The 15,124-nt window shown below is 39.3% G+C and overlaps 12 non-coding genes across 12 annotated transcripts; all 12 read left to right on the top strand.

The window, feature by feature from the left end:
• The first annotated feature begins 1,053 nt into the window (after positions 1-1,053).
• trnar-acg (transfer RNA arginine (anticodon ACG)) lies at positions 1,054-1,126 on the top strand. Its single transcript has one exon. It is a non-coding gene; the product is annotated as a tRNA-Arg (tRNA).
• A 2,125-nt stretch (positions 1,127-3,251) lies between these two features.
• On the top strand, positions 3,252-3,324 carry trnar-acg (transfer RNA arginine (anticodon ACG)). Its single transcript has one exon. It is a non-coding gene; the product is annotated as a tRNA-Arg (tRNA).
• Positions 3,325-5,220: 1,896 nt separating this feature from the next.
• On the top strand, positions 5,221-5,293 carry trnar-acg (transfer RNA arginine (anticodon ACG)). Its single transcript has one exon. It is a non-coding gene; the product is annotated as a tRNA-Arg (tRNA).
• A 507-nt stretch (positions 5,294-5,800) lies between these two features.
• Positions 5,801-5,873, top strand: trnah-aug (transfer RNA histidin (anticodon AUG)). Its single transcript has one exon. It is a non-coding gene; the product is annotated as a tRNA-His (tRNA).
• Positions 5,874-7,531: 1,658 nt separating this feature from the next.
• On the top strand, positions 7,532-7,604 carry trnar-acg (transfer RNA arginine (anticodon ACG)). Its single transcript has one exon. It is a non-coding gene; the product is annotated as a tRNA-Arg (tRNA).
• A 1,078-nt stretch (positions 7,605-8,682) lies between these two features.
• trnar-acg (transfer RNA arginine (anticodon ACG)) lies at positions 8,683-8,755 on the top strand. Its single transcript has one exon. It is a non-coding gene; the product is annotated as a tRNA-Arg (tRNA).
• Positions 8,756-9,255: 500 nt separating this feature from the next.
• trnar-acg (transfer RNA arginine (anticodon ACG)) lies at positions 9,256-9,328 on the top strand. Its single transcript has one exon. It is a non-coding gene; the product is annotated as a tRNA-Arg (tRNA).
• Positions 9,329-10,977: 1,649 nt separating this feature from the next.
• Positions 10,978-11,050, top strand: trnar-acg (transfer RNA arginine (anticodon ACG)). The gene has a single exon. It is a non-coding gene; the product is annotated as a tRNA-Arg (tRNA).
• A 500-nt stretch (positions 11,051-11,550) lies between these two features.
• trnar-acg (transfer RNA arginine (anticodon ACG)) lies at positions 11,551-11,623 on the top strand. The gene has a single exon. It is a non-coding gene; the product is annotated as a tRNA-Arg (tRNA).
• Positions 11,624-12,121: 498 nt separating this feature from the next.
• trnar-acg (transfer RNA arginine (anticodon ACG)) lies at positions 12,122-12,194 on the top strand. Its single transcript has one exon. It is a non-coding gene; the product is annotated as a tRNA-Arg (tRNA).
• A 1,649-nt stretch (positions 12,195-13,843) lies between these two features.
• On the top strand, positions 13,844-13,916 carry trnar-acg (transfer RNA arginine (anticodon ACG)). Its single transcript has one exon. It is a non-coding gene; the product is annotated as a tRNA-Arg (tRNA).
• Positions 13,917-14,792: 876 nt separating this feature from the next.
• trnar-acg (transfer RNA arginine (anticodon ACG)) lies at positions 14,793-14,865 on the top strand. Its single transcript has one exon. It is a non-coding gene; the product is annotated as a tRNA-Arg (tRNA).
• The last annotated feature ends 259 nt before the right edge of the window (positions 14,866-15,124 follow it).

Below are 15,124 nucleotides of genomic sequence, written 5' to 3'. Positions count from 1 at the left end.
TATACTGGATAATTATTCCAAAGAATAACATGCACCACACCAAATTGCTCTCAGGGTAGACATTTCAGTTTCACAATGAACAATAGAGGTAGGAACAAGGAATTTTATGGGTTGATATCATTCTATTTCACTTTTTCCTTTGCTTAAGACTTTTATATGACGTTTGTAGACGGGTTAGAAGTCTGCTAAGCGTGAAGAATCTAAGTCCGAGCCATCGGGAGTATTCGTTCTCACCAAGTACGAATACTCAGTGGAAGGAGCTGAAGTACAAAAGCCATGAAAGAAATTAGCATTTCTTTTGTTCTAAAAGAAAAGCTAATTTCCCCAGCAATATTGAATGCGCCATATTCATACCTAGCTATGGTCAGCCATTTGACTTTTACAATGAGAAAAATGGGCTTGGAATGAGAATTTTAAAACAAGCGTCCTTTCTTATTGGAAGTATTTTAACGAAGGTCTGTACTTAAACAGGTGGGCTAGTGGCGCAATGGATAACGAGTCTGACTACGGATCAGTAGATTCTAGGTTCGACTCCTGGCTAGCTCGAAACATTATAAAATGCCGAAAAACTTATGCTGGGTTATTATTCCAAAGAATAACATGCGCCACACCAAATTGCTCTCAGGGTAGACATTTGAGTTTCACAATGAACAATAGAGGTAGGAACAAGGAATTGTATGGGGTGATATCATTCTATTTCACTTTTTCCTTTGCTTTAGACTTTTATATGACGTTTGTAGACGTGTTAGAAGTCTGTTATGCGAGAAGAATCTAAGTCCGAGCCATCGGGAGTATTCGTTCTCACCGAGTACGAATACTCAGTGGAAGGAGCTGAAGTGCAAAAGCCACAAAAGCCACGAAAGAAATTAGCTTTTCTTTTGTTCTAAAAGAAAAGCTCATTTCCCCAACAAGATTGAATGCGCCATATTCACACCTAGCTATGGTCAGCCATTTGACTTTCACAATGAGAAAAATGGGCTTGGAATGAGAATTTTAAAACAAGCGTCCTTTCTTATTGGAAGTATTTTAACAAAGGTCTGTACTTTAACAGGTGGGCTAGTGGCGCAATGGATAACGCGTCTGAGTACGGATCAGAAGATTCTAGGTTCGACTCCTGGCTAGCTCGAAAAATTATAAAATGCCGAAAAACTTATGCCGGGTTATTATTCCAAAGAATAACATGCGCCACACCAAATTGCTCTCAGGGTAGACATTTGAGTTTCACAATGAACAATAGAGGTAGGAACAAGGAATTGTATGGGGTGATATCATTCTATTTCACTTTTTCCTTTGCTTAAGACTTTTATATGACGTTTGTAGACGTGTTAGAAGTCTGCTAAGCGAGAAGAATCTAAGTCCATGCCATCAGGAGCATTCGTTCTCACCGAGTACGAATACTCAGTGGAAGGAGTTGAAGTACAAAAGCCACCAAATTGCTCTCAGGGTAGACATTTGAGTTTCACAATGAACAATAGAGGTAGGAACAAGGAATTGTATGGGGTGATATCATTCTATTTCACTTTTTCCTTTGCTTTAGACTTTTATATGACGTTTGTAGACGTGTTAGAAGTCTGCTAAGCGAGAAGAATCTAAGTCCGTGCCATCAGGAGCATTCGTTCTCACCGAGTACGAATACTCAGTGGAAGGAGTTGAAGTACAAAAGCCATGAAAGAAATTAGCTTTTCTTTTGTTCTAACAGAAAAGCTAATTTCCCCAACAAGATTGAATGCGCCATATTCATACCTAGCTATGGTCTGCCATTTGACTTTCACAATGAGAAAAATGGGCTTGGAATGAGAATTTTAAAACAAGCGTCCTTTCTTATTGGACATACTTTAATGAAGGTCTGTACTTAAACAGGTGGGATAGTGGTGCAATGGATAAAGCGTCTGACTACGGATCAGAAGATTCTAGGTTTGACTCCTGGCTAGCTCGAAACATTATAAAATGCCGAAAAACTTATGCTGGGTTATTATTCCAAAGAATAACATGCGCCACACCAAATTGCTCTCAGGGTAGACATTTGAGTTTCACAATGAACAATAGAGGTAGGAACAAGGAATTGTATGGGGTGATATCATTCTATTTCACTTTTTCCTTTGCTTTAGACTTTTATATGACGTTTGTAGACGTGTTAGAAGTCTGTTATGCGAGAAGAATCTAAGTCCGAGCCATCGGGAGTTTTCGTTCTCACCGAGTACGAATACTCAGTGGAAGGAGCTGAAGTGCAAAAGCCACAAAAGCCACGAAAGAAATTAGCTTTTCTTTTGTTCTAAAAGAAAAGCTCATTTCCCCAACAAGATTGAATGCGCCATATTCACACCTAGCTATGGTCAGCCATTTGACTTTCACAATGAGAAAAATGGGCTTGGAATGAGAATTTTAAAACAAGCGTCCTTTCTTATTGGAAGTATTTTAACAAAGGTCTGTACTTTAACAGGTGGGCTAGTGGCGCAATGGATAACGCGTCGGAGTACGGATCAGAAGATTCTAGGTTCGACTCCTGGCTAGCTCGAAAAATTATAAAATGCCGAAAAACTTATGCCGGGTTATTATTCCAAAGAATAACATGCGCCACACCAAATTGCTCTCAGGGTAGACATTTGAGTTTCACAATGAACAATAGAGGTAGGAACAAGGAATTGTATGGGGTGATATCATTCTATTTCACTTTTTCCTTTGCTTTAGACTTTTATATGACGTTTGTAGACGTGTTAGAAGTCTGCTAAGCGAGAAGAATCTAAGTCCATGCCATCAGGAGCATTCGTTCTCACCGAGTACGAATACTCAGTGGAAGGAGTTGAAGTACAAAAGCCACCAAATTGCTCTCAGGGTAGACATTTGAGTTTCACAATGAACAATAGAGGTAGGAACAAGGAATTGTATGGGGTGATATCATTCTATTTCACTTTTTCCTTTGCTTTAGACTTTTATATGACGTTTGTAGACGTGTTAGAAGTCTGCTAAGCGAGAAGAATCTAAGTCCGTGCCATCAGGAGCATTCGTTCTCACCGAGTACGAATACTCAGTGGAAGGAGTTGAAGTACAAAAGCCATGAAAGAAATTAGCTTTTCTTTTGTTCTAACAGAAAAGCTAATTTCCCCAACAAGATTGAATGCGCCATATTCATACCTAGCTATGGTCTGCCATTTGACTTTCACAATGAGAAAAATGGGCTTGGAATGAGAATTTTAAAGCAAGCGTCCTTTCTTATTGGACGTACTTTAATGAAGGTCTGTACTTTAACAGGCGGGCTAGTGGCGCAATGGATAACGCGTCTGACTACGGATCAGAAGATTCTAGGTTTGACTCCTGGCTAGCTCGAAACATTATAAAATGCCGAAAAACTTATGCTGGGTTATCATTCCAAAGAATAACATGCGCCACACCAAATTGCTCTCAGGGTAGACATTTGAGTTTCACAATGAACAATAGAGGTAGGAACAAGGAATTGTATGGGGTGATATCATTCTATTTCACTTTTTCCTTTGCTTTAGACTTTTATATGACGTTTGTAGACGTGTTAGAAGTCTGCTATGCGAGAAGAATCTAAGTCCGAGCCATCGGGAGTATTCGTTCTCACCGAGTACGAATACTCAGTGGAAGGAGCTGAAGTGCAAAAGCCACAAAAGCCACGAAAGAAATTAGCTTTTCTTTTGTTCTAAAAGAAAAGCTCATTTCCCCAACAAGATTGAATGCGCCATATTCACACCTAGCTATGGTCAGCCATTTGACTTTCACAATGAGAAAAATGGGCTTGGAATGAGAATTTTAAAACGAGCGTCCTTTCTTATTGGAAGTATTTTAACAATGGTCTGTACTTAAACAGGTGGGCTAGTGGCGCAATGGATAACGCGTCTGAATACAGATCAGAAGATTCTAGGTTCGACTCCTGGCTTGCTCGAAAAATTATAAAACGCCGAAAAACTTATGCCGGGTTATTATTCCAAAGAATAACATGCGCCACACCAAATTGCTCTCAGGGTAGACATTTGAGTTTCACAATGAACAATAGAGGTAGGAACAAGGAATTGTATGGGGTGATATCATTCTATTTCACTTTTTCCTTTGCTTTAGACTTTTATATGACGTTTGTAGACGTGTTAGAAGTCTGCTAAGCGAGAAGAATCTAAGTCCATGCCATCAGGAGCATTCGTTCTCACCGAGTACGAATACTCAGTGGAAGGAGTTGAAGTACAAAAGCCACCAAATTGCTCTCAGGGTAGACATTTGAGTTTCACAATGAACAATAGAGGTAGGAACAAGGAATTGTATGGGGTGATATCATTCTATTTCACTTTTTCCTTTGCTTTAGACTTTTATATGACGTTTGTAGACGTGTTAGAAGTCTGCTAAGCGAGAAGAATCTAAGTCCGTGCCATCAGGAGCATTCGTTCTCACCGAGTACGAATACTCAGTGGAAGGAGTTGAAGTACAAAAGCCATGAAAGAAATTAGCTTTTCTTTTGTTCTAAAAGAAAAGCTAATTACCCCAACAAGATTGAATGCGCCATATTCATACCTAGCTATGGTCTGCCATTTGACTTTCACAATGAGAAAAATGGGCTTGGAATGAGAATTTTAAAACAAGCGTCCTTTCTTATTGGACGTACTTTAATGAAGGTCTATACTTAAACAGGTGGGATAGTGGTGCAATGGATAAAGCGTCTGACTACGGATCAGAAGATTCTAGGTTTGACTCCTGGCTAGCTCGAAACATTATAAAATGCCGAAAAACTTATGCTGGGTTATTATTCCAAAGAATAACATGCGCCACACCAAATTGCTCTCAGGGTAGACATTTGAGTTTCACAATGAACAATAGAGGTAGGAACAAGGAATTGTATGGGGTGATATCATTCTATTTCACTTTTTCCTTTGCTTTAGACTTTTATATGACGTTTGTAGACGTGTTAGAAGTCTGCTATGCGAGAAGAATCTAAGTCCGTGCCATCGGGAGTATTCGTTCTCACCGAGTACGAATACTCAGTGGAAGGAGCTGAAGTGCAGAAGCCACAAAAGCCACGAAAGAAATTAGCTTTTCTTTTGTTTTAAAAGAAAAGCTAATTTCCCCAACAAGATTGAATGCGCCATATTCACACCTAGCTATGGTCAGCCATTTGACTTTCACAATGAGAAAAATGGGCTTGGAATGAGAATTTTAAAACAAGCGTCCTTTCTTATTGGAAGTATTTTAATGAAGGTCTGTACTTAAACAGGTGGGCTAGTGGCGCAATGGATAACGCGTCTGACTACGGATCAGAAGATTCTAGGTTCGACTCCTGGCTAGCTCGAAACATTATAAAATGCCGAAAAACTTATGCTGGGTTATTATTCCAAAGAATAACATGCACCACACCAAATTGCTCTCAGGGTAGACATTTGAGTTTCACAATGAACAATAGAGGTAGGAACAAGGAATTGTATGGGGTGATATCATTCTATTTCACTTTTTCCTTTGCTTTAGACTTTTATATGACGTTTGTAGACGTGTTAGAAGTCTGCTATGCGAGAAGAATCTAAGTACGAGCCATCGGGAGTATTCGTTCTCACCGAGTACGAATACTCAGTGGAAGGAGCTGAAGTGCAGAAGCCACAAAAGCCACGAAAGAAATTAGCTTTTCTTTTGTTCTAAAAGAAAAGCTCATTTCCCCAACAAGATTGAATGCGCCATATTCACACCTAGCTATGGTCAGCCATTTGACTTTCACAATGAGAAAAATGGGCTTGGAATGAGAATTTTAAAACAAGCGTCCTTTCTTATTGGAAGTATTTTAACGAAGGTCTGTACTTAAACAGGTGGGCTTGTGGCGCAATGGATAACGCGTCTGACTATGGATCAGAAGATTCTAGGTTCGACTCCTGGCTAGCTCGAAACATTAGAAAATGCCGAAAAACTTATGCTGGGTTATTATTCCAAAGAATAACATGCGCCACACCAAATTGCTCTCAGGGTAGACATTTGAGTTTCACAATGAACAATAGAGGTAGGAACAAGGAATTGTATGGGGTGATATCATTCTATTTCACTTTTTCCTTTGCTTTAGACTTTTATATGACGTTTGTAGACGTGTTAGAAGTCTGCTATGCGAGAAGAATCTAAGTCCGAGCCATCGGGAGTATTCGTTCTCACCGAGTACGAATACTCAGTGGAAGGAGCTGAAGTGCAGAAGCCACAAAAGCCACGAAAGAAATTAGCTTTTCTTTTGTTCTAAAAGAAAAGCTCATTTCCCCAACAAGATTGAATGCGCCATATTCATACCTAGCTATGGTCTGCCATTTGACTTTCACAATGAGAAAAATGGGCTTGGAATGAATTTTTTAAAACAAGCGTCCTCTCTTATTGGACGTACTTTAATGAAGGTCTATACTTAAACAGGTGGGGTAGTGGCGCAATGGATAAAGCGTCTGACTACGGATCAGAAGATTCTAGGTTCGACTCCTGGCTAGCTCGAAACAATATAAAATGCCGAAAGACTTATGCTGGGTTATTATTCCAAAGAATAACATGCGCCACACCAAATTGCTCTCAGGGTAGACATTTGAGTTTCACAATGAACAATAGAGGTAGGAACAAGGAATTGTATGGGGTGATATCATTATATTTCACTTTTTCCTTTGCTTTAGACTTTTATATGACGTTTGTAGACGTGTTAGAAGTCTGCTAAGCGAGAAGAATCTAAGTCCGTGCCATCAGGAGCATTCGTTCTCACCGAGTACGAATACTCAGTGGAAGGAGTTGAAGTACAAAAGCCATGAAAGAAATTAGCTTTTCTTTTGTTCTAAAAGAAAAGCTAATTTTCCCAACAAGATTGAATGCGCCATATTCATACCTAGCTATGGTCTGCCATTTGACTTTCACAATGAGAAAAATGGGCTTGGAATGAGAATTTTAAAACAAGCGTCCTTTCTTATTGGACGTACTTTAATGAAGGTCTATACTTAAACAGGTGGGATAGTGGTGCAATGGATAAAGCGTCTGACTACGGATCAGAAGATTCTAGGTTTAACTCCTGGCTAGCTCGAAACATTATAAAATGCCGAAAAACTTATGCTGGGTTATTATTCCAAAGAATAACATGCGCCACACCAAATTGCTCTCAGGGTAGACATTTGAGTTTCACAATGAACAATAGAGGTAGGAACAAGGAATTGTATGGGGTGATATCATTCTATTTCACTTTTTCCTTTGCTTTAGACTTTTATATGACGTTTGTAGACGTGTTAGAAGTCTGCTATGCGAGAAGAATCTAAGTCCGAGCCATCGGGAGTATTCGTTCTCACCGAGTACGAATACTCAGTGGAAGGAGCTGAAGTGCAGAAGCCACAAAAGCCACGAAAGAAATTAGCTTTTCTTTTGTTCTAAAAGAAAAGCTCATTTCCCCAACAAGATTGAATGCGCCATATTCACACCTAGCTATGGTCAGCCATTTGACTTTCACAATGAGAAAAATGGGCTTGGAATGAGAATTTTAAAACAAGCGTCCTTTCTTATTGGAAGTATTTTAACGAAGGTCTGTACTTGCACAGGTGGGCTAGTGGCGCAATGGATAACGCGTCTGACTACGGATCAGAAGATTCTAGGTTCGACTCCTGGCTAGCTCGAAACATTATAAAATGCCGAAAAACTTATGCTGGGATATTATTCCAAAGAATAACATGCGCCACACCAAATTGCTCTCAGGGTAGACATTTGAGTTTCACAATGAACAATAGAGGTAGGAACAAGGAATTGTATGGGGTGATATCATTCTATTTCACTTTTTCCTTTGCTTTAGACTTCTATATGACGTTTGTAGACGTGTTAGAAGTCTGCTAAGCGAGAAGAATCTAAGTCAGTGCCATCAGGAGCATTCGTTCTCACCGAGTACGAATACTCAGTGGAAGGAGTTGAAGTACAAAAGCCATGAAAGAAATTAGCTTTTCTTTTGTTGTAAAAGAAAAGCTAATTTCCCCAACAAGATTGAATGCGCCATATTCATACCTAGCTATGGTCTGCCATTTGACTTTCACAATGAGAAAAATGGGCTTGGAATGAGAATTTTAAAACAAGCGTCCTTTCTTATTGGACGTACTTTAATGAAGGTCTATACTTAAACAGGTGGGATAGTGGTGCAATGGATAAAGCGTCTGACTATGGATCAGAAGATTCCAGGTTCGACTCCAGGCTAGCTTGAAAGATTTTAAAATGCCTATAAACTTTTACTGGTTAATTATTCCAAAGAATAACATGCACCACACCAAATTGCTCTCAGGGTAGACATTTGAGTTTCACAATGAACAATAGAGGTAGGAACAGGGAATTTTATGGGTTGATATCATTCTATTTCACTTTTTCCTTTGCTTAAGACTTTTATATGACGTTTGTAGACGGGTTAGAAGTCTGCTAAGCGAGAAGAATCTAAGTCCGAGCCATCGGGAGTATTCGTTCTCACCGAGTACTAATACTCAGTGGAAGGAGCTGAAGTGCAGAAGCCACAAAAGCCACGAAATAAATTAGCTTTTCTTTTATTCTAAAAGAAAAGCTCATTTCCCCAACAAGATTGAATGCGCCATATTCACACCTAGCTATGGTCAGCCATTTGACTTTCACAATGAGAAAAATGGGCTTGGAATGAGAATTTTAAAACAAGCGTCCTTTCTTATTGGACGTATTTTAATGAAGGTCTATACTTAAACAGGTGGGGTAGTGGCGCAATGGATAACGCGTCTGACTACGGATCAGAAGATTCCAGGTTCGACTCCTGGCTAGCTCGAAAGATTTTAAAATGCCTAAAAATTTATGCTGGGTTATTATTCCAAAGAATATAACATGCACCACACCAAATTGCTCTCAGGGTAGACATTTGAGTTTCACAATGAACAATAGAGGTAGGAACAAGGAATTGTATGTGGTGTTATCATTCTATTTCACTTTTTCCTTTGCTTAAGACTTTTATATGACGTTTGTAGACGGGTTAGAAGTCTGCTAAGCGAGAAGAATCTAAGTCCGAGCCATTGGGAGTATTCGTTCTCACCGAGTACGAATACTCAGTGGAAGGAGCTGAAGTACAAAAGCCATGAAAGAAATTAGCATTTCTTTTGTTCTAAAAGAAAAGCTAATTTCCCCAACAATATTGAATGCGCCATATTCATACCTAGCTATGGTCAGCCATTTGACTTTTACAATGAGAAAAATGGGCTTGGAATGAGAATTCTAAAGCAAGCGTCCTTTCTTATTGGACGAATTTTAATGAAGGTCCGCGTTGGAACAGTTGGGTTAGTGGCGCAATGGATAACGCGTCTGACTACGGATCAGAAGATTCTAGGTTCGACTCCTGGCTAGCTCGAAAGATTTTAAAATGCCTAAAAATTTATGCTGGGTTATTATTCCAAAGAATAACATGCACCTCACCAAATTGCTCTCAGGGTAGACATTTGAGTTTCACAATGAACAATAGAGGTAGGAACAAGGAATTGCATGGGGTGATATCATTCTATTTCACTTTATCCTTTGCTTTAGACTTTTATATGACGTTTGTAGACGTGTTAGAAGTCTGCTAAGCGAGAAGAATCTAAGTCCGTGCCATCAGGAGCATTCGTTCTCACCGAGTACGAATACTCAGTGGAAGGAGTTGAAGTACAAAAGCCATGAAAGAAATTAGCTTTTCTTTTGTTCTAACAGAAAAGCTAATTTCCCCAACAAGATTGAATGCGCCATATTCATACCTAGCTATGGTCAGCCATTTGACTTTTACAATGAGAAAAATGGGCTTGGAATGAGAATTCTAAAGCAAGCGTCCTTTCTTATTGGACGAATTTTAATGAAGGTCTGTGTTGTAACAGTTGGGATAGTGGCGCAATGGATAACGCGTCTGACTACGGATCAGAAGATTCCAGGTTCGACTCCTGGCTAGCTTGAAAGATTTTAATATGCCTAAAAATGTATGCTTGGTAATTATTCCAAAGAGTAACATGCACCACACCAAATTGCTCTCAGGGTAGACATTTGAGTTTCACAACGAAAAATAGAGGTAGGAACAAGGAATTGTATGGGGTGATATCATTCTATTTTACTTTTTCCTTTGCTTTAGATTTTTATGTGACGTTTTTAGACGTGTTAGAAGTCTGCTAAGCGAGAAGAATCTAAGTCGGTGCCATCGGGAGTATTCGTTCTCACCGAGTCCGAATACTCAGTGGAAGGAGCTGAAGTACAAAAGCCACGAAAGAAATTAGCTTTTCTTTTGTTCTAACAGAAAAGCTAATTTCCCCAACAAGATTGAATGCGCCATATTCATACCTAGCTATGGTCTGCCATTTGACTTTCACAATGAGAAAAATGGGCTTGGAATGAGAATTTTAATGCAAGCGTCCGTTCTTATTGGACAAATTTTAATGAAGGTCTTTGTTGTAACAGTTGGGTTAGTGGCGCAATGGATAACGTGTCTGACTACGGATAAGAAGATTCCAGGTTCGACTCCAGGCTAGCTTGAAAGATTTTAAAATGCCTAAAAACTTATACTGGGTAATTATTCCAAAGAATAACATGCACCACACCAAATTGCTCTCAGGGTAGACATTTGAGTTTCACAATGAACAATAGAGGTAGGAACAAGGAATTTTATGGGTTAATATCATTCTATTTCACTTTTTCCTTTGCTTAAGAATTTTATATGACGTTTGTAGACGGGTTAGAAGTCTGCTAAGCGAGAAGAATCTAAGTCCGAGCCATCGGGAGTATTCGTTCTCACCGAGTACGAATACTCAGTGGAAGGAGCTGAAGTGCAGAAGCCACAAAAGCCACGAAAGAAATTAGCTTTTCTTTTGTTCTAAAAGAAAAGCTCATTTCCCCAACAAGATTGAATGCGCCATATTCACACCTAGCTATGGTCAGCCATTTGACTTTCACAATGAGAAAAATGGGCTTGGAATGAGAATTTTAAAACAAGCGTCCTTTCTTATTGGAAGTATTTTAACGAAGGTCTGTACTTAAACAGGTGGGCTAGTGGCGCAATGGATAACGCGTCTGACTACGGATCAGAAGATTCCAGGTTCGACTCCTGGCTAGCTCGAAAGATTTTAAAATGCCTAAAAATTTATGCTGGGTTATTATTCCAAAGAATATAACATGCACCACACCAAATTGCTCTCAGGGTAGACATTTGAGTTTCACAATGAACAATAGAGGTAGGAACAAGGAATTGTATGTGGTGTTATCATTCTATTTCACTTTTTCCTTTGCTTAAGACTTTTATATGACGTTTGTAGACGGGTTAGAAGTCTGCTAAGCGAGAAGAATCTAAGTCCGAGCCATTGGGAGTATTCGTTCTCACCGAGTACGAATACTCAGTGGAAGGAGCTGAAGTACAAAAGCCATGAAAGAAATTAGCATTTCTTTTGTTCTAAAAGAAAAGCTAATTTCCCCAACAATATTGAATGCGCCATATTCATACCTAGCTATGGTCAGCCATTTGACTTTTACAATGAGAAAAATGGGCTTGGAATGAGAATTCTAAAGCAAGCGTCCTTTCTTATTGGACGAAGTTTAATGAAGGTCCGCGTTGGAACAGTTGGGTTAGTGGCGCAATGGATAACGCGTCTGACTACGGATCAGAAGATTCTAGGTTCGACTCCTGGCTAGCTCGAAAGATTTTAAAATGCCTAAAAATTTATGCTGGGTTATTATTCCAAAGAATAACATGCACCACACCAAATTGCTCTCAGGGTAGACATTTGAGTTTCACAATGAACCATAGAGGTAGGAACAAGGAATTGTATGTGGTGTTATCATTCTATTTCACTTTTTCCTTTGCTTAAGACTTTTATATGACGTTTGTAGACGGGTTAGAAGTCTGCTAAGCGTGAAGAATCTAAGTCCGAGCCATCGGGAGTATTCGTTCTCACCGAGTACGAATACTCAGTGGAAGGAGCTGAAGTACAAAAGCCATGAAAGAAATTAGCATTTATTTTGTTCTAAAAGAAAAGCTAATTTCCCCAACAATATTGAATGCGCCATATTCATACCTAGCTATGGTCAGCCATTTGACTTTTACAATGAGAAAAATGGGCTTGGAATGAGAATTCTAAAGCAAGCTTCCTTTCTTATTGTACGAATTTTAATAAAGGTCTGTGTTGTAACAGTTGGGCTAGTGGCGCAATGGATAACGCGTCTGACTACGGATCAGAAGATTCCAGGTTCGACTCCTGGCTAGCTTGAAAGATTTTAAAATGCCTAAAAATTTATGCTGGGTAATTATTCCAAAGAATAACATGCACCACACCAAATTGCTCTCAGGGTAGACATTTGAGTTTCACAACGAAAAATAGAGGTAGGAACAAGGAATTGTATGGGGTGATATCATTCTATTTTACTTTTTCCTTTGCTTTAGACTTTTATGTGACGTTTTTAGACGTGTTAGAAGTCTGCTAAGCGAGAAGAATCTAAGTCGGTGCCATCGGGAGTATTCGTTCTCACCGAGTCCGAATACTCAGTGGAAGGAGCTGAAGTACAAAAGCCACGAAAGAAATTAGCTTTTCTTTTGTTCTAAAAGAAAAGCTAATTTCCCCAACAAGATTGAATGCGCCATATTCATACCTAGCTATGGTCTGCCATTTGACTTTCACAATGAGAAAAATGGGCTTGGAATGAGAATTTTAATGCAAGCGTCCGTTCTTATTGGACAAATTTTAATGAAGGTCTTTGTTGTAACAGTTGGGTTAGTGGCGCAATGGATAACGTGTCTGACTACGGATAAGAAGATTCCAGGTTCGACTCCAGGCTAGCTTGAAAGATTTTAAAATGCCTAAAAACTTATACTGGGTAATTATTCCAAAGAATAACATGCACCACACCAAATTGCTCTCAGGGTAGACATTTGAGTTTCACAATGAACAATAGAGGTAGGAACAAGGAATTTTATGGGTTAATATCATTCTATTTCACTTTTTCCTTTGCTTAAGAATTTTATATGACGTTTGTAGACGGGTTAGAAGTCTGCTAAGCGAGAAGAATCTAAGTCCGAGCCATCGGGAGTATTCGTTCTCACCGAGTACGAATACTCAGTGGAAGGAGCTGAAGTGCAGAAGCCACAAAAGCCACGAAAGAAATTAGCTTTTCTTTTGTTCTAAAAGAAAAGCTCATTTCCCCAACAAGATTGAATGCGCCATATTCACACCTAGCTATGGTCAGCCATTTGACTTTCACAATGAGAAAAATGGGCTTGGAATGAGAATTTTAAAACAAGCGTCCTTTCTTATTGGAAGTATTTTAACGAAGGTCTGTACTTAAACAGGTGGGCTAGTGGCGCAATGGATAAAGCGTCTGACTACGGATCAGAAGATTCTAGGTTCGACTCCTGGCTAGCTCGAAACATTATAAAATGCCGAAAAACTTATGCTGGGTTATTATTCCAAAGAATAACATGCGCCACACCAAATTGCTCTCAGGGTAGATATTTGAGTTTCACAATGAACAGTAGAGGTAGGAACAACGAATTGTATGGGGTGATATCATTCTATTTCACTTTTTCCTTTGCTTTAGACTTTTATATGACGTTTGTAGACGTGTTAGAAGTCTGCTAAGCGAGAAGAATCTAAGTCCGAGCCATCGGGAGTATTCGTTCTCACCGAGTACGAATACTCAGTGGAATGAGCTGAAGTGCAGAAGCCACGAAAGAAATTAGCTTTTCTTTTATTCTAAAAGAAAAGGTAATTTCCCCAACAAGATTGAATGCGCCATATTCATACCTAGCTATGGTCTGCCATTTGACTTTCACAATGAGAAAAATGGGCTTGGAATGAGAATTTTAAAGCAAGCGTCCGTTCTTATTGGACGAATTTTAATGAAGGTCTGTGTTGTAATAGTTGGGTTAGTGGCGCAATGGATAACGTGTCTGACTACGAATCAGAAGATTCCAAGTTCGACTCCTGGCTAGCTCGAAAGATTTTAAAATGCCTAAAAATTTATGCTGGGTAATTATTCCAAAGAATAACATGCACCACACCAAATTGCTCTCAGGGTAGACATTTGAGTTTCACAATGAACAATAGAGGTAGGAACAAGGAATTGTATGTGGTGTTATCATTCTATTTCACTTTTTCCTTTGCTTTAGACTTTTATATGACGTTTGTAGACGTGTTAGAAGTCTGCTATGCGAGAAGAATCTAAGTCCGAGCCATAGGGAGCATTCGTTCTCACCGAGTACGAATACTCAGTGGAAGGAGCTGAAGTGCAGAAGCCACAAAAGCCACGAAAGAAATTAGCTTTTCTTTTGTTCTAAAAGAAAAGCTCATTTCCCCAACAAGATTGAATGCGCCATATTCACACCTAGCTATGGTCAGCCATTTGACTTTCACAATGAGAAAAATGGGCTTGGAATGAGATTTTAAAGCAAGCGTCCTTTCTTATTGGACGTACTTTAATGAAGGTCTGTACTTTAACAGGTGGGCTAGTGGCGCAATGGATAACGCATCTGACTACTGATCAGAAGATTCCACGTTTGTAGACATGTTAGAAGTCTGCTAAGCAAGAAGAATCTAAGTCCGAGCCATCGGGAGTATTCGTTCCCACCGAGGACGAATACTCAGTGGAAGGAGCTGAAGTGCAGGAGCCACAATAGCCACGATAGAAATTAGCATTTATTTTATTCTAAAAGAAAAGCTAATTTCCCCAACAAGATTGAATGCGCCATATTCATACCTTGCTATGGTCAGCCATTTGACTTTCACATTGAGAAAAATGGGCTTGGAAAGAGAATTTTAAAGCAAGCGTCCTTTCTTATTGGTCGAATTTTAATGGTCTGTACTTAAGCAGGTGGGCTAGTGGCGCAATGGATAACGCACCTGACTACGGATCAGAATATTCCAGGTTCGACTCCTGGCTAGCTCGGAAGATAATTTAATGCCTGTAAATTTATGCTGGGTTATTATTCCAAAGAATAACATGCACCACACCAAATTACTCTAAGGGTAGGCATTTGAGTTTCACAATGAACAATAGAGGTAGGACCGTAAGGAAGTTTGGGGTTACAAAAACTCATGATAAGGAATTGGTCAATTTGCTGCATTTTGCTTCCGTTACACACATTCGATGCAAACACATTCTTGTTTGTAATTGCCCCTCTTTTTCTTTGTTTGTAGAACTTCGA

The sequence above is a fragment of the Gadus chalcogrammus genome, chromosome 5 (genome assembly GCF_026213295.1).
Source record: "Gadus chalcogrammus isolate NIFS_2021 chromosome 5, NIFS_Gcha_1.0, whole genome shotgun sequence".
In the NCBI taxonomy this organism is placed as follows: Eukaryota; Metazoa; Chordata; class Actinopteri; order Gadiformes; family Gadidae; genus Gadus; species Gadus chalcogrammus.
This window is presented reverse-complemented; position numbering and strand designations above follow the sequence as displayed.